General features: G+C 37.4%; 1 pseudogene; it reads left to right on the forward strand.

Moving 5' to 3' along the window:
- Positions 1 to 26163, forward strand: LOC131169159 (serine/threonine-protein kinase BSK3-like; annotated as a pseudogene).

A 26163-nucleotide genomic window follows, 5' to 3' on the forward strand; every position in this document is an offset into this window, starting at 1 on the left:
CAGCTCGCTTTTGGCCGTTGGTCCCTCTGTTTCCATTCCCTGAACAAAGAACACTTTTAATCTAACAATCTATGTCGATCGAAACTCACCCAGCGGTGCAAAATTGAATAAATAAAATAAATAAATATTAATTACTACTGCTACTTTTTATAATAATCATGTCCGTCACTAGTCTGCATGAAAAAGAAACAAACAAGATTGTTTAAAATAATTCACAGATTCTATGGCTTTGAATTAAAATTTTCTTGGGACGTCCATGTCGGTTTTAATAATGGAGTTTATTCCTTCTCTGTCAGCTAATACGATGTTCAGAAACCTGTAGTTTCGTTGTGTCTGATTCATTTATAAGCATTACGTGTAAATTGTAATCCACATGTGATCTGTTCTGTTCTGTTTCTGATCTCATCTCTGTTTCAAGAATCAGTTTCTTTTTCTTGACAAGATCTCTCTTTCACCTACCCCTGAGATTATTCAATTCAATTGATAAACTGGGTTTGTATAGAGAATTGGATTCGTTTTATACTCTTTTATCCATTGTGTTTTTAAAGATTGGATTTTCCGATATTGAGATGGGAAGCCAGTGCTCTAAGCTCACCACGTGTTGCTGGGATTCACAACAGTTCAAGGCAGCAGCAGTTGTCGAAGTTCCTGATGCTGTTGGTGGGTTGGTTCTTGATTTCAGCTAGAATATCAGAAACAGAGTGCATTGATTGATGCTTAATAATTGTTGCTGTCTTGTTTTTGTGTTTGTGATTGTGATTGGCTGCAGGGAATGAAGGGAAGAGCGAGGTTGATTACTTGCCAGCGTTCCGCGAGTTCACGTTGGAGCAGCTCAAGAATGCAACGTCAGGTTTCGAGGTAGAAAACATAGTGTCTGAGCATGGAGAGAAGGCTCCAAATGTTGTTTATAAAGGGAAGCTGGAAAACCAGAGGAGGATCGCTGTTAAGCGCATTAATGGAATGGCTTGGCCTGATGCTCGACAATTTTTGGTAGCCAACTTCTTTTATCACTATTAACTTCACCAGATAATTCTGTCGTCTCAGTACTCTCTCTGCTTTCACCAGCGAACATGAACAACTAGCCATGAAATTCGTCTGGACTACTTGCACTTCATTTAAAGACTTTTCTTTTGGGGTTCTTGTTTGTTAAGATTTGAGGAGTTTATAATCGATTGTATATATGATTATGCCACTGTTTGTCCACTAAACCCAACTCCCCTTCTGTTTTATTATTTTCCATTTGGCTTCATTTTTTTTTCTAAAAGTTTAAATTACTTGAAGAAGGTTTAAAGTGCATAGATTTTTGTATTGATTATATCATTCAAGGATGTGTTTTAGATTCATGAAATGGAATTGTTGGTTGTTTTGGTCCGCAAGGGCAAATGTTTGTGTTTCCGGTTCATCTCATTGATGGAGAAGGATTTTCATTTCTTTTGCTAATGACTTGTTTGAGAAATTCCTAACTTGATTTTAGTCTAATTACTATAACAAGTAAAGGACTATTTTCTTTTTCTTTTTCTTTTTTTGGGGAGAATTATTGGAGGAAGCAAGATCAGTTGGTCAGCTCTGCAACCACAGATTGGCAAATTTGCTTGGTTGTTGTTGTGAAGATGATGAGAGGCTGCTTGTGGCAGAATACTTGCCCAATGAGACACTTGCAAAACACCTTTTTCATTGTAAGGCTTCTGTATCTATGATTGTTCAAAGATTTGGGCCAAAACTTATTTTGTTTTGCGTTTATGCTTTTTACATTCTAATTAATTTAATTAGGCCTGCATTTTGATTCATTCAGGAAACATCCTATAGATTGTTTGGCATAGGATTTCATCTGTAAAAGATTATTATCAAAAGAACGATGAGAATCCCCTTTTATTTTCCATCTATCATATTTTGATTATTTTATATTGTTAGTATGTCCATCTCCCATCAGAACCTATCCTTTTCTGATGGAATATTGGGAGTTCAATCTTAGTTTGTTAGTGAAGCATCATTCAGATAATAGCTGCTGATTTCTTGCAGTTACTTCTGTGGATTGAATCACCTGGTGCTTGATTTGTGTCATTAGTACTAGCCAATACCCTTGATTGTCAGTAATAAGTTGTTGAAGTAACTAGTTTAGAAGGTGATCAGGCATTGACACCTAATGATGGGGAAAATGTCTCTTGAATCAGGGGAAACACAACCTATGAAATGGGCTATGCGATTAAGGGTTGCCCTACATCTTGTAGAAGCTCTATAATACCGCACAAGTAAAGGACGTGCCCTTTATCATGACCTTAATGCTTACAGAATTTTATTCGATGAGGTACATATTCTTCTTGCTCCAGTTGTTGAAACTATTCATCTGACTAGGTTCTATATGCATTACTTTATTTATATATTAGAATTTTGCAAGATGGTAATCCAAGACTATCAAGATTTGGTCTGATGAAAAAAGCAGGATGGAAAAAGTTACAGTACTAATCTAGCATTTACTCCTCCCAAGTATTTAAGAACTGGTATATATGCACTTCCTATTACAAAAATTAAAATTTTCAAGTCAAATTCTGGTGTTCTGATTTACTAATTTCTGGATTGAGGATCTTTGAGACCTGGAGAATAACTTGATCCGAGACTTTGCTTCTTGTTTGCTTCTTGTTCTATGTCTTTGTTGTCTAGGAAGAGAAAGTGTAATATGTAGCTCTGGCACTGTTTTGGTTGAACTTCTCAGTGGAAAGCATATACCTCCCAGCCATGTAAGTGCTTTGTAGATTATAGTTGACAAGTAAATGGAATTGTTAATATGGATCTTTTGATTTGCATTCCTAAACTGCTGTTCATGCTCAACTAATATGGTCCGGGCCCTTGACTTGATACGTGACAGAAATCTTCAGATGTTGATAGATTCTTGCTTGGAAGGGCAGTTTTCCAATGATGATGGAACTGAGTTAGTACGCTTGGCTTCTCGGTGTTTACAGTATGAACTCCGGGAACCACGAAGCTCAAAATGATTAGTGGCAGCTTTGAGTCCTCTTCAGAAGGAAACCGAAGCAAAGTTTTCCAGACTCCTGTACTTGTTTTAGTATCCTGGGATACATTCATTAGCTTGGGACCTGGGGAACATAGTTCACAGTCACACATAGATCAATTGCTACGCCTTTTGTAACAAATTGTCTAGTTGGTAGCTTAAGTTTTTACGTTTCCATTTCCTTTACTATGCAGGTGCCTTCTTATGCCTTGATGGGCATTCCACATAGTGCTTCACTCTCTCCTTTGTCCTCATTTGGTAAGGCTTGCTCAAGAAAGGACCTGGCAGCCATACATGAAACCTTAGACAACATTGGCTATAAAGATGATGAAGGAGTAACAAATGTGTAACAACCAAAAATTTTTAAATTTATAAATAAAATAAAAAAAGGAAATATTATGTTATTAATATCATAGGATTTATTTGAACTGATTTTAAAAATAAAGGAAGATAATAATAATAATAAATAAAGTAATAATAATTAAATTAATTAAAGTTAATTTAGTAAATGAGAATAAAATAATTAAATTTTCTAGATTATATTTATTTTATCATTACTAGAATTTTATTAAACTTTAACATAATAAAATAATTTTGGACCTAATTGTAAACTCCTAAAAAATTGAGGGACTAATAATGTAATTAAAAGATTAAAAAAAAACCTCAGAAATTGAAAAACGCAGCAAGCCCCTCCCTCCCGTCTCTCTCTTCCTCCCGTCTCTCTCCCTCTCCCTCTCCGTTCATTGCATCTCCGGTCGACTCAGTGGCAGGGGATGGTCGGCAGAGGTCCGACAAGCTCCCAGCGGTCCCCAGCGGCACCGGCAACCCCCTAGACAGTGAACGGCGGCAAGAGGAGGCCCCCAACGCGCGCGGCAGCCGTGTCCTTCCAAGCGTGATTCCGGCGGTTCTAGGTGGCGTTCTGGCCAAGTGAGGGTGGCGCTTGACACCTGGGACCACGGGCTTCCCATCCATACCGGCGGTGCTCCATTCCATGGAGGTTTCCGGCAAGTCTCGAAGAGAGAGAAAGAGGATAGAGAAAGTGACTGCAGTGGCTTTCCGGCCACTTTTCCGGTGATTCGACTGTCGGATCAGAAATCTGAGGCCACCAATGGACTCAAGACGACGAGATTTTCGAGATAGGACCGGTTCCGCTTTAATCGAACACTGTTTGAAAAAGGCGATAATCGAACGATCCAGATCGCTTAGTGAGATTTTCGAACTTTTTCGATTCCCAAAATTTAAAAATAATTTTATAATAATTATTAACACAATTTGGACTTAATTTAAGAGCAATCGGATCGAGGATAGCTCACCGGTGTCGAGACCGCATTTTCAGCCAATCCAGCTGCTCGACGGCCCTTCTCAGAACATGGTCAATATTATAGTCAATCCTAGCATTTTCAGGCATTTTGGACGAGTTCCAGGTGTCAGAATTGGCATAGGTAAACCCGAACTCCAAGTTGCTCATTTTCGGCTAATATCGATTTAGAATAAAATTCATAAAATATTCGTGGATGATCAGAAAATTATAATTCCTTTTGCAATAGCCTTATAATATTATTAAGGACAGCGGGTCAAAATTTTAAAATTTTTAGAGCTCGTTTGGATAGTTTTTGCAAAAGGACTAATTATAGGGACTAAATTATAATTTTTCAAATTGTGGATTGTTAACTGTTTGGGTGGGCCCAGGAGGGGCCTTGTAATGTGATTGAGTTGTGATTGTGTGATTAGCAGATATAGAAGTGTATTTTAAAGCCTTTTGCAGGTTGGGTAGGTCCAAGGTATAGGGGAAACTCTGGCGGATTTCCTGCATAAATTAGGCTTTCTATTATCTCTTTAGAGCTTTATTTTGACTTAGTACTAATAAATTTATAATATAATTATTTAGGTGATCAATGTCAACTATTTTCCTCCATCCTGCAGCCACAATAGTCCTCAGTGTACTGTGAGTAAAATATTAATTTTAATTGTAATTTCGATATTATTATATGTTCAAGCATGCCCATGCATCACTTATAAATATGTATCTATGTAGTTAAACTCTATGCACGTTTTATGTTGCATTCACAACTGTTAAAGTGCCATGGATGTTGTTGTGATAATTTGGAGCAATGTGCGTGAGTTGGCGTGCGTGTGGTATGGTGTTGGCTATGGACAGGACGGGTAGACACGGCTTGAGATCTTCGCTGGGACCCAGTCCTTTGGGATAGACACTGCTTGAGTTCTTCGCTGGAACCCCAATTTAGTTTATTAAGCGAAAGTCCTGCTTGAGTTCTTCGCTGGCACATGTTGGATTAAGAGAGCTGTATAGGGGATCAGTTTCCATATATGTATTGTTTGACCTTATTGGGTGTGTGAGTGCTCCAAATTACCTTTTTGCTGTTATGACGTGAAAATATTGACGATGTTGCATTTCACTCTACAAGGTGCATTAGCTTTAGATAGTTATAGAGATTGTGATTAAAATTGATATTTTACTCTCTGAGTCGAACGCTCACTCCTGCTCACCATATTTTTCCAGGCTACAGGAGAAGACCTTGTTCAAAATAACATGTTTCTTTCTTCGCAGGTTATGAAAATAAAAATTTTTTAACTGTATTATTATTATCTAAATTTGTAATTTAGAACTCTGCATGTACTAGTAGTAGCATTAATCCTGTCAGCAAGTGCATGAATTTAAGTTTTTGTATTAATAAATGAAAAAATTTTATGAGTTTTAAATAGTTTGTAAATGATGTAACAGGGTTGAGCTGGGCTCCCCTAATTTTAGTTTCTGATAATTACTGGGCTAAGTTGGCCCGAAATAAAATCATAACAGTTTAATTTAAATTATTTTATATGCATATTGGGCCTAAATTGTGGGCCTAGTCATGGGTTGAGAAATAGTTAGGCTTACTACGGGTCTCGGGGGCTTTAGGTTGGCCTAAGTCCTAATGCCGTTCCGGCCCATAGGTTGGGTCGTGACAAAGTTGGTATCAAAGCTTAAGCTTTAGATTCATGGGAAATAATATACTTGGGAGTGTAAAAGGAGTCTTGTTAGGATGTTACATGTAGAGTGTAGGATTCTGTTTTGTCTTTTTCTGTAATTCTTTGTTTCTAGATTCTGCGTTATACCTCAGGAAATATAAGAGTGCCTCAGTTAGTGTCTTAATTTTTGTGGAGTACATAGAAACGTGAAATAGATTTAGCAGACGTATTGAGGTCTACCATGGAAACACGTACTCCAATAAATACTATATTTTTGTCAGTATGGGTTTAAAGGGTGTGTCCATTTCGTGCAAGGCACGAGTACATAAAGGTGAGTCTTGAAAGTATAGTTGCCCTAGAAAAGAATGAGGATACCACTGCTGGCAGTCGTCAGTGGATAACCCAATCAAAGTAAGTTTATGATAATACTAGATTCAGGAGAGATAAGAGATTAGGAGACCTAGTCTGTCATGACGTATCATAGTAACTATACAATGTTCTCGATGTTTGCTCTGTAAGCTGCAGATTACAGTACTGATATCAGATTATTGTGTAGAGCTGTATGCATCCCCGTGGTGCTTCATAATGAGGGTGTTTGCAGATGGCCTCTGTTTTGGTACAGTAATGCCAGAACAGAGTTCTATATCTGCAGAGGAGTTGGGAACTCCTAATTAAGAGTCTAGAGTTAGAATATTGAAATGTCACAGTTGGGAGATAACTAGAGTCAGTGACTCAGTTACCCTAGCATGAGCTAGAGTTACATCAAGAGTTGCCATCAGACCAGAGGTTGCGGATTAGTTGCAAAGTAAAGGTGACATCTGTAGAGTGAGACCATTTGGTCTTCGGTATGGAATTTTGGATAGTTTTTGTAGTATGACAGACATTTTGCTTTGAGCTTAGTGAGAATAGTATACCTTGTGTGTATCAGTAAGGTGTAAAGTACAACCCTACTGCCTAGAGAAGGTCAGAACTATGAATTGATGATTTACAGAGCTATGATATGATAAGAGAGTCATTAATTTGACATGGTTTTGGCAAGGTGGAAGATGTAGTACCTTTTTCGCAGTCAATTATGATGTAAAGTGGTCTTATTCTTTCAAGAGGGATAGGGGTTTATTACTAATAATGGTGACCAACAAAATAGTGCCCCAGATGGGACTGTAGAGTGTGGTAGAGAGTAATTGACTCGGATATCCTAGAGGGATACAAGTTCCATATAGGAATCATATATAATCAGATCAAGATGTATGCAAGCCTTTAAATTGAATGACGGATTTGGATACCTAGTATTTTAAGTTTCAGCTAATTAAATGGATATGAAAAATTAGAGTTGCTACAGATCCCCTCCCTAAGGTAGTAGGGGGGTAGTATGCAGTCCAAAAGGATAAGAATAGAGATCATACAATAAAAGTATGACTGTAATTTCCTAAGTTCCTTTCTAGCTTCATATGGTTCAAAACAATAGTATAATCTAATTATAATAGTGTTAAGAGTAATAAATTAGTAAAGATAAATCACAGAAGGCCAATGGAAAGAGAAAGTGCAGAATGAAAGTTTGGACAATTGATTGCAGATGCAATATAATCTAAATGCCAGTGGAAGTACTAGCTAGAGTGGTCAAAGGACCAAATATGAGTAGCACAGATATGTGATAACATGATAGAGACTCTGAAAGATATAGTTAGCAAGTACAGCTATCATGTTAGGAAGAAGAATAGAACCAGGGATAGAATAGTCAAGTTCTATTTTGGGTAAGACAAAGGAAATAAATGAAAGAACAACTTGAAGGGCGCAAAAAAAAAAAAAAGGAACAAAGTTAAGATATAGGGTAGGCTAAGTGTTATTATTTGCAAGGTGAATGACAAGGATGGAGAACCCGAAATGGGACCATATTAGTGAGAATAGTGATGGAGGTATGGAATCTAGTAATGTGATACTCATAGCACGATGTAGTTGAGATAGTGATAGGGGCTAAAATATAGAGCTTGGAATTACATGATTGGATCATACTTTATCTATTCCATATTCCTAAAGTGAAGTGAATAGCAATGGGGCAAGATTCTTTTAAATTATTAACAGTATCAAGAAGATTAGGCGAGAAATACAATAATAATGGGCAAAAGCTAGAAGGTGTGCGATGGTATTGCGGACTATCTAATTAGGCAGAGAAAAAGAAGTTAGTAAGTAGTAAGTTGAATAAAAGTCAATCTAAGGGATCAAATAGGTATGATGAGAGGAAAAGAATGATAGATAATGACACAGAGGCTTTAGGTTAGACTTTTGAGATAGTGAGAAGGTAGTTAGAGGTTCATTATGAATGTCAGGCAAACGTTTTTAGTGTGATCAACAGAATCACTTTGCAGTGAAGCAATAACAACAGAACAACAGTAAGGGTAGAACGAAAAGTGACAAGTATGGGTGGTTATAAATCACTAGAAAGTTCAAGGATTAAATTAATGACCATAGATAAGGGCGGAATTAGTGCTGGAAGAATCTATTAGTGAGAGAAATCTTTCAGGATTCAACAAAAGTTAAGGACACAATATAAACGATGATAGATATGAATTATTGGTCGAGTATAAGTAAAGTTAATAAATTATAAAATATTATGTCAAGAAGGACAATGGTACGGTAAATGGTTCATGCAGATCATACCTTATAGGTAGAGCACAATTGTGCTAGGAGATGATGAAATTTGAAGAGAAAGACCAAGGAACATAGGTTAAACGTTATTATATGGACAATCGGGCGTAGTTGAATGTAAGAGGATATTTTTCTTTCTTTTCAAGTTTAGCTCATGCTATTGGTTCTAGAGGGTTATATAAGGAACAGAGACTGAGTCAAGGAGACCTAGTTATTTGAGAGTTTGGTAGGCACCAATTCATACACAATTTCCTGATATGAGAATGACATTAAGTGCATACCTAGTGTTAAGTATGAAAGGACGATCAGAGTACTAACAGGAGTTAAATTGAGTTAGCTACTAAGGCTTGCAACTATTTTAAACTATGAGCTGGAGGAAATACTAATTGTGGATGAGTTTCAATAGATGAAATTGTTGCTAATGGGAAAAGTTAAGGCTGAAGTTTGGAAAGCTATAGGTAGTATATGTGATTATATTAAGGAGAATGAACACGTGAAGTATTTTGTTTGGAATTGAGGCATGGCACATATTTCCCATAGCCATGTTAGTTCAGATGGAACTTATAGTTTCAGGGGCTCCTATCCATCCAGGATGAGCAATTTCCTACTAAGGCTGGTAGGGAATGATAATGTTCTGATAGTTAAGTTGGAAAAAGGGGATACAAAAAGAATTTTCCATGGTTAATTACAAGTGTTACATAAGGTCAAGAATGCGCTGGTAGGAGTAAATCGTAAGGTTAGAATTCCCGAAGTAATGGAACTAGTAATCAAGATAAGACTAAAAAAAAGGGGGGGGGGGGTTAAAGTTGATGATGGGATGGACATCCTTGAAGGAAAAAGTGTAAGGGTGAAATAGGACTAAGATTAAGGAATAAGTACAGCAGGTTGAAAAGATATCAATAATAGCAAAAATAGAAAAAGGAAGTGGATAAGATCCAAAAAACAGGAAGAAAGCTCGGTAAAGCTAGTTATAATTATGAGATGATAAATTAAAGGAGTAGTGGAACCTCGATCTAAGTGCCAATGTGTCTGAAGTAGGCCACATACTAAGAAGCTTTAGGAAGAAGTCTAGATATTCTCATTCCAGAGGAGGAGTGAGAATTGATAAAGTCACATGGACTGGGTAGTCAGGAATATAAACACATTTGTCATATAAGAGAGGAGACCCAGTTTGCTTTCCAATGTTGATAAATGATACACTTGGCCCTTAGAGGGCACTCTACCTGACTGGTTACATAAGATGGACAGAGGTTAGTCTAAGTACCTTAGTAAAGACACAAATAGATTGGAAATTTGAAGTATCATGAAAGTGAAAAGATGCATTGGTACTAACCGTTAAGGTCAAAGGATAAGTAAAGGTTTCGAATGAAATGTATATGATAGGTACTATAAGAAAGCTACTCATAGGATGTCTTAGGATAAGGAACATAAGTCATGTTTTGGGAAAACAGAGATTATTGAAACAAAGGAATGAGGACTGAAGTCACCAAGAGACATGTTAAGGCGTAATAAAAGTGAGGTAAGCGCCAAAATTGATTAAAGTTATCAGATATCAAGTTGAGAGTAGTAGAGTTATAATGAATACTTGAGATGTCAGAAAAATGGTCAATGAATAGCCAAAAGATAAGAGCATCTCTAGGAAGAGATGATGAGAGTTAGAACACTATAGTAGAATCAGAGAGCAGTAGAATGTCATATATAATACACGAGGAGTAATGATTGCACTTGTTCTAATAATCTTCTTTTCCTTATCTCTTGTTTATTCGAAAATTCGAGGACGAATTTTTTCTTAAGGGAGGAAGAATGTAACAACCCAAAAATTTTTAAATTTATAAATAAAATAAAAAAAGGAAATATTATGCTATTAATATCATAGGATTTATTTGAACTAATTTTAAAAATAAAGGAAGATAATAATAATAATAAATAAAGTAATAATAATTAAATTAATTAAAGTTAATTTAGTAAATGAGAATAAAATAATTAAATTTCCTAGATTATATTTATTTTATCATTACTAGAATTTTATTAAACTTTAACATAATAAAATAATTTTGGACCTAATTGTAAACCCCTAAAAAGTTGAGGGACTAATAATGTAATTAAAAGATTAAAAAAAAAAAAAACCCAGAAATTGAAAAACGTAGGAAGCCCCTCCCTCCCGTCTCTCTCCCTCTCCCTCTCCATTCACTGCATCTCCGGCCGACTCAGTGGCGGACGACTGTCGGCAGAGGTTCGACAAGCTCCCAGCGGTCCCCAGTGGCACCGGCAACCTCCTAGACAGTGAACGGCGGCGAGAGGAGGCCCCTAACGAGCGCGGCAGCCGCGTCCTTCCAGGAGTGATTCCGGCGGTTCCCGGTGGCATTGCGACCAAGTGAGGGTAGCGCTCGACACCTGGTACCATGGGCTTCCCATCTCGACCGGCGGTGCTCCATTCTGTGGAGGTTTCCAGCGAGTCTCGAAGAGAGAGAAAGAGGAGAGAGAAAGTGACGGCAGTGGCTTTCCGGCCACTTTTTCGGCGATCCAACTGTCGGATTGGAAATCCGAGGCCACCAATGGACTCAAGACGACGAGATCTTTGAGATAGGACTGGTCCCGCTCTGATCGGACACCGTTTGAAAAAGGCGATAATCGGACGGTCCAGATCATTTGGTGAGATTTTTAAACTTTTTCGATTCTCAACATTTAAAAATAATTTTATAATAATTATTAACACAATTTGGACTTAATTTAGGTGCAATCGGATCGAGGATAGCTCACGGCGTCGAGACCGCATTTTCAGCTAGATCCAGCTGCCCGATGGCCCGTCTCAGAACGTGGTCAATATTATAGTCAATCATAGCATTTTCAGGCGTTCTGGACGCGTTCCAGGTGTCAGAATTGGCATAGGTAAACCCGAACTCCAAGTTGCTAATTTTCGGCTAATATCGATTTAGAATAAAATTCATAAAATATTCGTGGATGATTAGAAAATTATAATTCCTTTTGTAATAGCCTTATAATATTATTAAGGACCGCGCAGTAAAATTTTAAAATTTTTAGAGCTCGTTTGGATAGTTTTTGCAAAAGGACTAGTTATGGGGCTAAATTGTAATTTTCCAAATTGTGGATTGTTAACTGTTTGGGTGGGCCCAGGAGGGGCCTTGTAATGTGATTGAGTTGTGATTGTGTGATTGGCAGATATAGAAGTGTATTTTAAAGCCTTTTGCAGGTTGGGTAGGTCCCAAGTATAGGGGAAACTCTGTCGGATTTTCGGCATAAATTAGGTTTTCTATTATCTCTTTAGAGCTTTATTTTGACATAGTACTAATAAATTTATAATTTAATTATCTAGGTGATCGATGTCAACTATTTTCCTCCATCCTGCAGCCACAATAGTCCTCGGTGTACTGTGAGTAAAATATTAATTTTAATTGTAATTTCGATATTATTATATGTTCAAGCATGCAAATGCATCACTTATAAATATATATCTATGTAGTTAAACTCTAGACACGTTTTATGTTGCATTCACAACTGTTAAAGTGCCATGGATGTTATTGTGGTAATTTGGAGCAGTGTGCGTGAGTTGGTGTGCGTGTGGTATTGTCACACCTTACCCCTCCGTAAGGCATAACATGATCCCGTAGAACACTTAATGAACTACCGAACTTCACCTACCGATAACTCATTAAGTACCCTACAAGGGATTTTAAAACAATTTTCTTACATTTTGGAAGTGGTGAGCATTTTGGTAGGAATTAAAAACCATTTATTCAAAGTTTAAATACTAGTAAAATTTTTTGTCCATTTTACTTTTGCCGCAATTTTTATAAAAATTTTACAGAGTTCCCTCTGTATTTTGAGAAACCAGTTCTTCAAAAACCTGTAAAAAGCACTTCCAAAAGTTTTCCACAACTCCCAACCTCCAATAAAACTCAAATCAACCCAATTCAAATCTCTTCAAAGCAAATTCCACAATTTAATCAAAATTGGTCACCATAAAATATTTAATACTCCATTTACAAGGTATAAAACAGAAAATTCATATGTACAAATATTAAATTTACAGAAGCAAACCCAAAATAATATTATTACAATTTATTTACAACTGCTCAATTTATATTGATACTTATGACATTACAGTATTTACATCAAAATAACCATAAGGGTATAAAACAATACCCGTACAAAAGGGATCAAGAAGTTCTTGTCAATCCCGCAGCTTACTCTGCTGCTTTCTCCTTGCTCTTATCTGCGACAGTAAATTAAACTATCGCTGAGTATAAACATACTCAGTGGTGCACAATAAAATTTTAAAATGCGATACATAAATCATTTATTGATGAAACATAATTTGAATACTTCGCAATCACATTTCACAAATATCAAAGCTTGTAATAACTCATTTTGTCAAATAATATTTTAAACACAGTTTAGTCAAATAATTTCATAAACACAGTGTTGCCAAAATCATACACAACTTAAGTCATGACACAAAATTTTCGATCAATGCCGTGTTATACACCACGACAAAGCAATCTACAACCCCATTAATCGAAATCAATGAGGGAGGTGGCTAGCTAGCTAATGAGTACTCATCCGATCTACAACCTCAACTGGTAAGCCAGAGAGGGAGGAAAATAATCGATCTCAACCCCATAAATGGAGGAGGAATAATAAGTAACTGTCATGCTAAGTGTGAATCAAAAATCCATTTCAAACATTTCATTCAAATATTGCATACAAAGATCAAATCAATTTCCAAAGTTACAATTTAATCACAAGATGGCAACACAAAGTTCTTAAATTCATATTGCGTACTAAATCAATTTTTCAAAAATAAAATGCTTAAATAGGTTTATTGTGCACAAACCTCTAACGAGTCGTCTCTTAGCCTCGACTCGGTTCCTCGGGTTCCTTCCCGATATTCTTTTCAACTGAAACACAAAATTTTACAATGTTTCAGTACTAGAACTTAACATAAATCCAAAATAAATTTAGCTTCACAATTACTTAGCTCTAACGTGCTAAATTCAACGTTCTTTAAATTTTGTCGTTCGGGTTACTATTCACTGCACTATTCAAGTCAAATAGTTGACTTTTTAAGGCTTAATAGGTATGGGAACTCCAACTTCACCCACATACCACATTTTGGTCATTAAACTTGCTGGTTTTGGTCATTCTATCAAAGCTTAAGTCATTTCGGCCAAATTGTCAATTTTCGGTTTTGTGCTCCGAAGTTGCATTGTTCCATTGGTGGATCTACTGTTGGAATTTGACAAAACTTCCTTCATAGAAAATGTTCCTTATTGTCTTAAGTGTATTCTCATTTTTGGATCACCTCAATCGGAGTTTTGTAGCTCAAGTTATGGCCAAAATAAGTTTACTGTTCACATGCACTGTTCATACTGGTATTTTGGGTTCTGGCAGATTTTGATCCAACTTTGGTCAGTAATTTGATCAAGTTAAGTTCATAATTTGGTCTAACTTTCTTCAGATGAAATGTTCTACTATGTCTTAGGTTTCCATCGGTTCAAGAATCGCCTAAATCCGAGTTTTCTAGAGAGAGTTATAGCCATCCAAACATTACTGCACAAATGAAAATCTGCAGAATTGCAGGTTTGGTAACTCAACTTTGCTCAATAATTTGAATGGGTTAATGGCATAATTTGGGGTGATGTTCTTCATGAAAGTTTTAGGTCTATATCTCCTCTAACCCCTGGCCAAATTTCAGGTCAATTTGACCTGTCTAACTGGAGTTATGACCAAATGAACAGTAACTATTCATTTGGTCAGTTTGGTGCAGTGGTAGCCTACTCTCATTTCACTTTGGTCAATTGTTTCACCAAGTTTTGGTCAGTTTTTGGCCATGGTTCCTTAATGAAAATTGTGCTATTTTATGTCTATTTTCATCCCAAATTAGTGGCATATCAATTAGACTTGTAAAATTTGAGTTTTGGTCCTTCAAAGTGGGTTTGGTCATCTGCCAAAGAGATGACCATTGGACCTACGAATTTGATTTTCATTCCAACAATTCCCACACAACTTATTTGGTCATAATTGACCATTATTTCATTTCACAATAGGTTAAACATGCCATTTATGCATTTCTCCAAATTTTGGTTCATAAACCCTAGCATTGAAACCCTAATCTCACTAACTCTTGCATTTAACCATTTCAATGCCCTTAACTATCATCACTTAACTCATTAAGGTTCATATTCCTATCCAAGCCAATCAAGCCATGCAAATTACACTCTTCACAATGCTGGCTGAAATTCCCTCTCTTCCTAAACATGCAATATTTTTCAATTTCTCCATATAATCTCATTCATTTCTACCCTAAATCCATCATATATACTAAAAAGAGAAGTTGGATTAGCTTACCTTAAGTGAGCAGAATTTGTCTATCCAATTCTTCAACTTTGCTTGATTTATTTGCTCCCAACCTTTTTATCAAAGTTCAAATACAAGTTTTAGTTATGGGATGTAAAGATTTCATGGAAAGATTTAGGGTTTAAGGGAAGATTTAGATGGCTTCAATGGAGGTTTTAATCATGGTGAGGGAGAGGGAAATGGGAGGCGGCAACCAAAGGAAGGAAGAAGACCTTTTTTTTGTTTTTTTTTCTTTTATTTTCTTTCATCTTTATCACTTAAAGAAGACCAAAAATCTAATTTAATAAATAATTTAATAAATTTGTTTATGACATCATTAATGATGTCATCAACTTTGACTTTTCCATCTTTTTCTTTTTTTTTCTATTTATTTTTTTCTATTAGTTCTTTAATTTAATTCTCGATTCCGAAATTCTCTTTTCTCCGATTTTATTGGACAGTTAGGTCAGGAGTCAGCTTTCGGGGTCAATTGACCAAATTGCCCCTCGCCGGTTCAACCCGGTTTGTAAATAATCCAATATTTCTTCCGGCTCCCTGACCTAATTATTTGACTGACTTAACAGTTCTTTTTCGTGATTTTCTCTTTTCCACTGTGTTCATAAGGGTCCTAAGGACCGCAGCGTCACTTTTTACGGTTCGAAATTTGAGTTTAAAATGACTTTACAGTCGTTCCCGAGGAGGTCACTCATCGCTGTGACTCTCGGCTTGTTTAACCTCTTATGTTCTGTTTTTCTTATTTATAGTTAACTAATTAAACATTACTAATTATTTGTGTTTATGGCTTCTCAAGTTGTCTTAAGTGTGACCCTAATCCCATTAATTGTCCAGATCGACACCGGTCACCGGAACAGTGAAATATACCAGGCTATGCAACGGGGGTGTTGCAATTCTCCCCCCCTTAAATAAATTTCGTCTCGAAATTTTTACCTGGTATCAATCTCTGAATAGCTGTGGGTCTTGTCTCCTCATGTCCTCCTCTCGTTCCCAAGTAGGTTCTTGGCCGGAATGATGGTTCCACAGCACTTTTACTAACGGTATCTGCTTATTCCGTAGCTGCTTCACCTCATAAGCCAGAATCTTTATGGGTTCTTCTTCATATGTGAGGTCTGGATTCACTTCTATTTCTTCTACTGGTAGTATATGAGATGGGTCTGATCGATACCTCCTCAACATAGACACATGGAAGACATTATGTATCTTCTCCAACTCTGGAGGTAGTGCCAACCGATATGCCAAAGGACCCACTCTTTCTAATACCTCATATGGCCCGATAAAACGAGGACTTAGTTTCCCCTTTCTGCCGAATCTCATAATCCTCTTCCAAGGAGAAACCTTGAGGAAAACTTTCTCACCTTTGCATACTCAATATCCCTTCTTTTCAAATCAACATAGGACTTTTGACGGTCGATGCGCTTTAAGTCGACCACGATTACTGATTTTCTCTTGATCTGTTGAATAATTTCGGGTCCAATCATTTTCTTTCACCCACGTCATCCCAACACAACGGGGTTCTACATTTCTGCCATACAAAGCTTCATATGGAGGCATCCCAATGCTTGATTGGTAGCTGTTGTTGTAAGCAAACTCAATCAAAGGCAAGTGTGTATCCCAACTACCCTCAAACTCAATCACACAAGCCCGTAGCATGTCCTCCAAGATCTGAATTACTCTCTCAGACTGGCCATCGGTGTATGGGTGGAATGTAATACTGAAGTTCAATCTAGTTCCTAGGGCTCTCTGAAGACTACCCCAGAATCTAGAAGTGAACCTAGGATCTGCTGCGATACAATGGATACCGCACTCCATGCGATCTCACAATCTCATCAATGTACAACCCGCCAATCTGTCCAAGCGTAGTCCATCCGATCGGCGGAAAATGAGCAGAACTTAGTCGATCATCGACAATGACCCATCTTGCATCATGACTCTTACGTGTCGCGGAAGTCCCATTACAAAATCCATTGTTATTCTTTCCCATTTCCATTAAACCTTTGGTAGTGGAAGTAACAACCCAGTTGGTACTTGATGCTCTGCCTTTACTTGCTGACAAGTTAGGCATTTGGATACAAACTCTGCCACATCTCTCTTCATACCCATCCACCAGTAATGCTCCTTTAGCCCTCTATACATTTTTGTACCACCAGGGTGCATGGCAAAAGGAGACTCATGTGCTTCCTTCAAAATGATCTGTCTCAAATCAACATCATTAGGAACACACATTCTACTCGTGTAGCAGAAACCATCATCTCGATTGAGAACTCGGTTTCTTGCCTGTAGGACTTCTTCCAACGACCGATACCTTTCATCATTACGGCGACCATTACGATCGATCAATCAACACCTGTACATGCCATGCAAGCTGCTGCCCATCATCATTAATCTCTAAAGCGGCATGTAATAACCTCAACTCATGTACCAAAGACAAAGGAGTAATCAGTAGACTTGCCATAGTCTTGCGACTTAGGCGTCGACCACAACATTAGCTTTCACTGGTGATAGTCTATCAGACAATCATAGTCTTTTATCAACTCTAACCATCTCCTCTGTCTCAAATTCAACTCTTTCTGGGTGCCCAAATACTTCAAACTCTTATGATCTGTGTAGATGTAACATTTCTCCCCATACAAATAATGTCTCCAGATCTTAAGAGCAAACACAATGGCTGCAAGCTCCAAATCATGTGTCGGATAATTCCTCTCATGCAGTTTTAGCTGGCGTGATGCATAGGCAATGACATTTCGATCTTGCATCAACACACAACCTAACCCGTTGTGAGAAGCATCACTGTAGACTGTATATTCTTTACCCGGTGTGGGTAAAGTTAGGACTGGAGCCTCTGTTAAACATCTTTTCAATTCATCAAAACCTTGCTGGCATTTGTCCGTCCACTGAAATTTCACATCCTTTCTAAGTAGCTTAGTCAATGGAGATGCCAACATGGAGAATCCCTTCACAAATCGACGGTAGTATCCAGCTAACCCCAGAAAACTGCGAATCTCTGTGACATTTCTGGGTGGCTTCCAATTAAGGACAGCTTCAATCTTGCTAGGATCTACCTTAATACCCTCTGCTGATACTATGTGCCCCAAAAAGGATATCTCCTTCAGCCAAAATTTACATTTCGACAGTTTGGCATATAGCTGTTTCTCCCTCAAAGTTTATAGTACAATCCGCAGATGTATATCATGCTCTTCTGCATTCCTCGAATAGACCAATATATCATCAATAAATACCACAACAAACTGGTTGAGGTATGGTCTGAAGATAGTGTTCATCAGATCCATAAAAGCAGCCGGAGCATTAGTTAACCCGAATGGCATAACCAAAAACTCATAATGGCCATAGCGGGTTCTGAAGGCAGTTTTAGAAATACTCTGCTCTTGTACTTTCAGCTGATAATAACCTGATCTCAGGTCAATTTTGGAGAACACAGCTGCACCCCTCAACTGATCAAACAAGTCATCAATGCGGGGCAATGGATATCTATTCTTTATTGTCACCTTATTCAACTGCTGATAATCAATACACAAGCAGAAAGTGCCATCCTTCTTCTTAACAAACAACACCAGCGCTCCCCAAGGTGACACACTAGGGTGGATAAAGCCCTTGTCAAGCAATTCTTGCAACTACACTTTCAACTCTTTCAGTGCAGTGCCATTCTGTATGGTGTTATGGAGATTGGGTCCACACCAGGCATAACATCAATTTCAAACTGCACTTCTCTTTCTGGAGGTAATCCTGGCAATTCTTCAGGAAATACATCCGGAAAGTCACATACAGTAGGAATGTCCTCCAATGCTGGACTCCCCACTTGGGTGTCTATCACATGTGCCAAGTACGCCTCACACCCTTTTCTAATCATTTTCCTGGCCAATGCAGCTGAAATGATGTTTGAAGGCAATAACTGTCTCTCCCCATGTATTACTACATCACCATATTGAGGGAGACCAAAAGTGACTGTCTTGATCTCTGATCAATCATAGCGTGATGCCTGGCTAACCAATCCATGCCCAAGATAATGTCATAATCTCTGAAGGGCATTTCAATTAAATCAGACAGAAAAGTGTGTCCTTGGATCACCAAAGGACAATCTTTATATAGCCTATTTACCCTGACCTCCTGGCCTAATGGACTAGTTACTAGCACATCATAGTCCATTGGTACACACTGAATAGCAGTAGGACACATCACACTAGCACTAACATATGAATGTGTGGAGCTAGGATCAAATAACACATACACATCTTGGTCAAGGATGGAGAAAATACCAGCTATAACATCTGATGTTTCAGCCTTTTCCCTCTGACGCATGGTATACACTCTGACTGGTGTGCCACTAGGTACTGGCTGGTTAATAGTGCTCTGACTTCCAGGGGTATTACCAGGACCCCTACCTCTGCCTCTACCTCTAGCAGCTGACGGTGACCCTCTGGGTGCAGAGACTTGGACTGATCCTTCAAATGTAGTGAAAGATCCAGACCGGCACAGACTAGTGTAATCCTTAGCGAAATGTCCGCTTCCTCCACAGTTAAAACATGCACCAGTAGCCTTGAAACAAACCCCACAATGAGTTCTACCACACGTTTCACACTGCCGGACCGATAGAGCTCCTCGGGGTGCCTGCTGGGTCTGCTGACCAGACCGGGGTGGTCTTTGGCTAGAAAATCTGCCTCTGCCTCTACGGGAGCTAGATCCCCCAAACTGTTTCCTCTTCCCAGAACCACTTCCAGACACTTGTTCAGTAGTCTTTTCAGTTTTCTCTTTCTCTTGTGAACCCTTCTTCACTGCCCCTTCGGATTCTATCCTTTCTAATTCCATGGCTTGTGAGATCAATTCAGCAAAATTCTGATGTCTGAAACCCACAACTTGCATTCTCAGACTCTGCCTTAGCCCGAACTCAAACCTCTTGCATCTGTCTCTGGGGGTGGAGACTAAGCTTCCAGCATAGTGGCTTAGCCTTGAGAAATCTCTCTCATTTTCTGCTACAGTTTGATTCCCTTGTTTCAAACTAAAAAATTCTTGCAACTTCATATCCACATATGCATCGGGAACCCATTTCTGCCTGAATTCCCTCAGGAAGTCTGTCCATGTCAGCACAGGTGGCTCAACCAGGCTGTGGGGGATGGTCTTCCACCATTCATAGGCATCCCCTTGTAATAGGGAAACAGAATATTCGAACTTCATCTCTTCTGTACACTGTAGCTTTCTAAAAACCCGTTCCATTCTTTCCAACCACTGTTCTGCTTCCAGTGGATCCACAGTGCCTTTAAACTCGGTGGCCCCAAACTTCATCAGTTTTTCATATTGCCGAGCTGAGGGTCAGGTTGTCTTGCGTCATCGCATTTGAGCTTGAGGTGGCACATTACCCGCCATTTGCTGAAAGAACGCAGCCATCTGCTGTACAAATTGAGCAGGAAACTGCGATGCTAGAGCAGGAGCTGAAGTGGCTGACCCACTCACGTTCGGGAGTGCTGGGGCTTCCCCTTGAACCTCAGCCTTAACAGATTGTTCTTCGGAATGATCTCCTCCTTCCATTCCGTTTTTCACAATTTTCTACTTCCTGAGATCAAACACAAGGAGGTTGGCCTCCGTTAGTGCATATTCATGATGTAAATATGTCATATGTATCAATTAAAGACACTTGAGCAGTTGTACTTATCAATAAAATGTTCATACATATAATCAAAATTTATTGAAAAACCATGCTCTGATACCGCTAAAACATGTCACACCTTACCCCTTCGTAAGGCATAACATGATCCCGTAGAATACTTAATGAACTACCGAACTTCACCTACCGATAACTCATTAAGTACCCTACAAGGGATTTTAAAACAATTTTCTTACATTTTGGAAGTGGTGAGCATTTTGGTAGGAATTAAAAACCATTTATTCAAAGTTTAAATACTAGTAAAAATTTTTGTCCATTTTACTTTTGCCGCAATTTTTATAAAAATTTTGACAGAGTTCCCTTTGTATTTTGAGAAACCAGTTCTTCAAATACCTGTAAAAAGCACTTCCAAAAGTTTTCCACAACTCCCAACCTCCAATAAAACTCAAATCAACCCAATTCAAATCTCTTCAAAGCAAATTCCACAATTTAATCAAAATTGGTCACCACAAAATATTTAATACTCCATTTACAAGGTATAAAGCAGAAAATTCATATGTACAAATATTAAATTTACAGAAGCAAACCCAAAATAATATTATTACAATTTATTTACAACTGCTCAATTTATATTGATACTTATGACATTACAGTATTTACATCAAAATAACCATAAGGGTATAAAATAATACCCGTACAAAAGGGATCAAGAAGTTCTTGTCAATCCATGACTCACTCTCGCTTTCTCCTTGCTCTTATCTGCGATGATAAATTAAACTATCGCTGAGTATAAACATACTCAGTGGTGCACAATAAAAATTTAAAATGCGATACATAAATCATTTATTGATGAAACATAATTTGAATACTTCGCAATCACATTTCACAAATATCAAAGCTCGTAACAACTCATTTTGTCAAATAATATTTTAAACACAGTTTAGTCAAATAATTTCATAAACACAGTGTTACCAAAATCATACACAACTTAAGTCATGACACAAAATTTTCGATCAATGCCGTGTTGTACACCACGACAAAGCAATCTACAACCCCATTAATCGAAATCAATGAGGGAGGTGGCTAGCTAGCTAATGAGTACTCATCCAATCTACAACCTCAACTGGTAAGCCAGAGAGGGAGGAAAATAATCGATCTCAACCCCATAAATGGAGGAGGAATAATAAGTAACTGTCATGCTAAGTGTGAATCAAAAATCCATTTCAAACATTTCATTCAAATATTGCATACAAAGATCAAATCAATTTCCAAAGTTACAATTTAATCACAAGATGGCAACACAAAGTTCTTAAATTCATATTGCGTACTAAATCAATTTTTCAAAAATAAAATGCTTAAATAGGTTTATTGTGCACAAACCTCTAACGAGTCGTCTCTTAGCCTCGACTCGGTTCCTCGGGTTCCTTTCCGATATTCTTTTCAACTGAAACACAAAATTTTACAATGTTTCAGTACTAGAACTTAACATAAATCCAAAATAAATTTAGCTTCACAATTACTTAGCTCTAACGTGCTAAATTCGACGTTCTTTAAATTTTGTCGTTCGGGTTACTATTCACTGCACTATTCAAGTCAAATAGTTGACTTTTTAAGGCTTAATAGGTATGGGAACTCCAACTTCACCCACATACCACATTTTGGTCATTAAACTTGTTGGTTTTGGTCATTCTATCAAAGCTTAAGTCATTTCGGCCAAATTGTCAATTTTCGGTTTTGTGCTCCGAAGTTGCACTGTTCCATTGGTGGATCTACTGTTGGAATTTGAAAAAACTTCCTTCATAGAAAATGTTCCTTATTGTCTTAAGTGTATTCTCATTTTTGGATCACCTCAATCGGAGTTTTGCAGCTCAAGTTATGGCCAAAATAAGTTTATTGTTAATGTGCACTGTTCATACTAGTATTTTGGGTTCTGGCAGATTTTGATCCAACTTTGGTCAGTAATTTGATCAACTTAAGTTCATAATTTTGTTACACCTTACCCCTCCGTAAGGCATAACATGATCCCATTAAGTACCCTACAAGGGATTTTAAAACAATTTTCTTACATTTTGGAAGTGGTGAGCATTTTGGTAGAAATTAAAAACCATTTATTCAAAGTTTAAATACTAGTAAAAATTTTGTCCATTTAAATTTTGTCGCAATTTTTATAAAAATTTTGACAGAGTTTCCTCTGTATTTTGAGAAACCAATTCTTTAAAGACCTGTAAAAAGCACTTCCAAAAATATTTCACAACTCCCAACCACCAATAATTCTCAAATCAACTCAATCAAGGCACTTCAAATAATTTCACAATACAAATCAAGATTTCTCATCTCCAAGTATTTAATATCTTCATTTACAAAACATAAAGTAGAAAATTCATGTTTACAAATATTAAATTTACAGAAACAAACCCAAAATGATATTATTACAATTTATTTACAACTGCTCAATTTACATTGATACTTATGACATTACAGTATTTACATCAAAATAACCATAAGGGTATAAAACAATACCCGTACAAAAGCTTGATGTGATCTTCAACTCAGTAGCAGCTCACTCTGCTGCTTTTTCCTTGCTCTTATCTGCGACAGTAAATTAAACTATCGCTGAGTATAAACATACTCAGTGGTGCACAATAAAGATTTAAAATGTGATACATAAATCATTTATTGATGAAACATAATTTGAATACTTCACAATCACATTTCACAAATATCAAGCTCATAACAACTCATTTTGTCAAATAATATATTAAACAACAGTTTAGTCAAACAATTGCGTAAACACAGTGTTGCCAAAGTCGTACACAACTTAAGCCATGACACAAAATTTCCGATCAATGCCGTGTTGTACACCACGACAAAGCAATCTCAACCCCATTAATCGAAACCAATGAGGGAGGTGGCTAGCTAGCTAATGAGTACTCATCCGATCTACAACCTCAACTGGCAAGCCAGAGAGGGAGGAAAATAAACGATCTCAACCCCATAAATGGAGGAGGCATGATAAGTAACTGTCATGCTAAGTGTGAATCAAAAATTCATTTCAAACATTTCATTCAAATATTGCATACAAAAATCAAATCAATTTTCCAAAGTTACAATGTGATCACAAGGTGGCAACACAAAAATTCATGAATTCATAATGAGTAATAAATCAATTTTTTCAAGGATAAAATGCTCAAAATAGGGTTTATTGTGCACAAACCTCAGACGAGTCGCCTGTTGGCCCTGACTCGACTCCTCGGGTTCTGTCCCGGTATTCTTTTCCACTGAAACATGAAATTTTACAATGTTTCAGTACTATAACTTAAAATAAACCCAAAATAAACTTAGCTTCACATTTACCTAGCTCTAACGTGTTAAATTCGACGTTCTCGAAATTTTGTGTTTCGGGTTACTATTCACTGCACTATTCAAGTCAAATAATTGACTTTCTAAGGATTAATAGGTATGGGAACTCCAACTTCACCCACATACCACATTTTGTTCATGAAACTTATTGGTTTTGGTCACTTTTTCAAAGCATAGGTCATTTTGGCAAAATTGCCAATTTTCGGTTTTGTGCTCCGAAGTTGCACTATTCCATTGGTCGATCTATTCCATTCCCGAGGAGGTCACTCATCGCTGTGACTCTCGGCTCGTTTAACCTCTTATGTTCTGTTTTTCTTATTTATAGTTAACTAATTAAACATTACTAATTATTTGTGTTTATGGCTTCTTAAGTTGTCTTAAGTGTGGCCCTAATCCCATTAATTGTCCAGACCGACACCGGTCACCGGAACAGTGAAATATACCAGGCTATGCAACGGGGGTGTTACAGGTATGGTGTTGGCTATGGACAGGACGGGTAGACACGGCTTAAGATCGTCACTGGGACCCGGTCCTTCGGGGTAGACACGGCTTGAGTTCTTCGCTGGGACCTCGATTTGGTTTATTAAGTGAAAGTCTGGCTTGAGTTCTTCGCTGGCATAGGTTGGATTAAGAGGGCTATATAGGGGATCAGCTCCCATATATGTATTGTTTGACCTTATTGGGTGTGTGAGTGCTCAAATTACCTTTTTGCTGTTATGACGTGAAAATATTGACGATGTTGCATTTCACTCTACAGGGTGTATTAGCTTTAGATAGTTATAGAGATTGTGGTTAAAATTGATATTTTACTCTCTGAGTCGAACGCTCACTCCTATTCACCAAATTTTTCCAGGCTACAGGAGAAGACCTTTTTCAGAATAACCTGTTCCTTTCCTCGCAGGTTATGAAAATAAAAATTTTTTAACTGTATTATTATTATTATCTAAATTTGTAATTTAGAACTTCGCATGTACTAGTAGTAACATTAATCCTATCAGGGACTGCATAAATTTAAGTTTTTGTATTAATAAATGAAAATTTTTATAAGTTTTAAATAGTTTGCAAATGATGTAACAGGGTTGAGCTGGGCTTCCCTAATTTTAGTTTTTGATAATTACTGGGCTAAGTTGGGCCGAAATAAAATCATAACAGTTTAATTTAAATTATTTTATATGCATATTGGGCCTAAATTGTGGGCCTAGTCATGGGTTGAGAAATAGTTAGGCTTACTACGGGCCTCGGGGGCTTTAGGCTGGCTCAGGTCCTAGTGCCATTCTGGCCCATAGGTTGGGTTGTAACAAAATGAGGTTATCCACTAGTTTTGGTTTAAATAATATATTTTCAACTAAATGCTTAGCCTTCTTAATTTCTCTGTGCTGAAATATTTTGTTCTCCTGTGTTGCACTGCAGCTCTCATTCCAAATGTGGACTGACGAAATGCAGGAAACTTTAAATTTCAGGAAAAAAGGTGATTCTGTTTTCAAGCAAAAGGACTTCAAAGATGTAATTGAATGTTATACATAGGTTTTCTCTTCATTATGAACTCATGTTAGTAGTAATTTCCTTTCATAGAAACAATCTCCCCGCAATAAAGAAAGCTTCTGAGTTGTGACCATCTTTTCAGTGTGAGAATATAATGCATTGGGACCTTTTTCACAAAAGCTATCCACTTCTACATATATTTTTATCAAATCCTTGGATTTTCAAACAGATTTTTCTTTAACTTGCAGTTCATTGATGCTGGAACCATGGTTTCTCCAACTGTTTTAGCACAACGCAGCCTATCTTTTCTCATGAATGACATGCCTCAAGAAGCTCTAAATGATGCAATGCAAGCTCAAGTTATTTCCCCTGTATGGCATGTTGCATCTTATCTCCAGGCTGTTTCCCTTGCTACACTGGGAATGGAGAATGAAACATAGGTAGCACCCAAGGAAGGTACAAATCTTCAAGCTGAAAAGAGTGCAACCTCTGAATAGAAGTTAAGATGTAGAATGAATTTTCTTTACTCCTTCATGTGAAGCTCTATCCATGAAGATTAAAACTTGGCAATGACTTTGGAGTTTGAATTCGATTGATGGCATTCATTTCCATAATTAAAGAAAGCACATCTTTTTCACTGATGAATTCCTATGGTGGTGTCTTGGGGTTGGAAAGCTGGGAGACTTCAAATACTTGTGAGGTTTGATAGATTGTG

Source organism: Hevea brasiliensis, unplaced genomic scaffold (assembly GCF_030052815.1).
Source record: "Hevea brasiliensis isolate MT/VB/25A 57/8 unplaced genomic scaffold, ASM3005281v1 Scaf91, whole genome shotgun sequence".
Taxonomy (NCBI): Eukaryota; Viridiplantae; Streptophyta; class Magnoliopsida; order Malpighiales; family Euphorbiaceae; genus Hevea; species Hevea brasiliensis.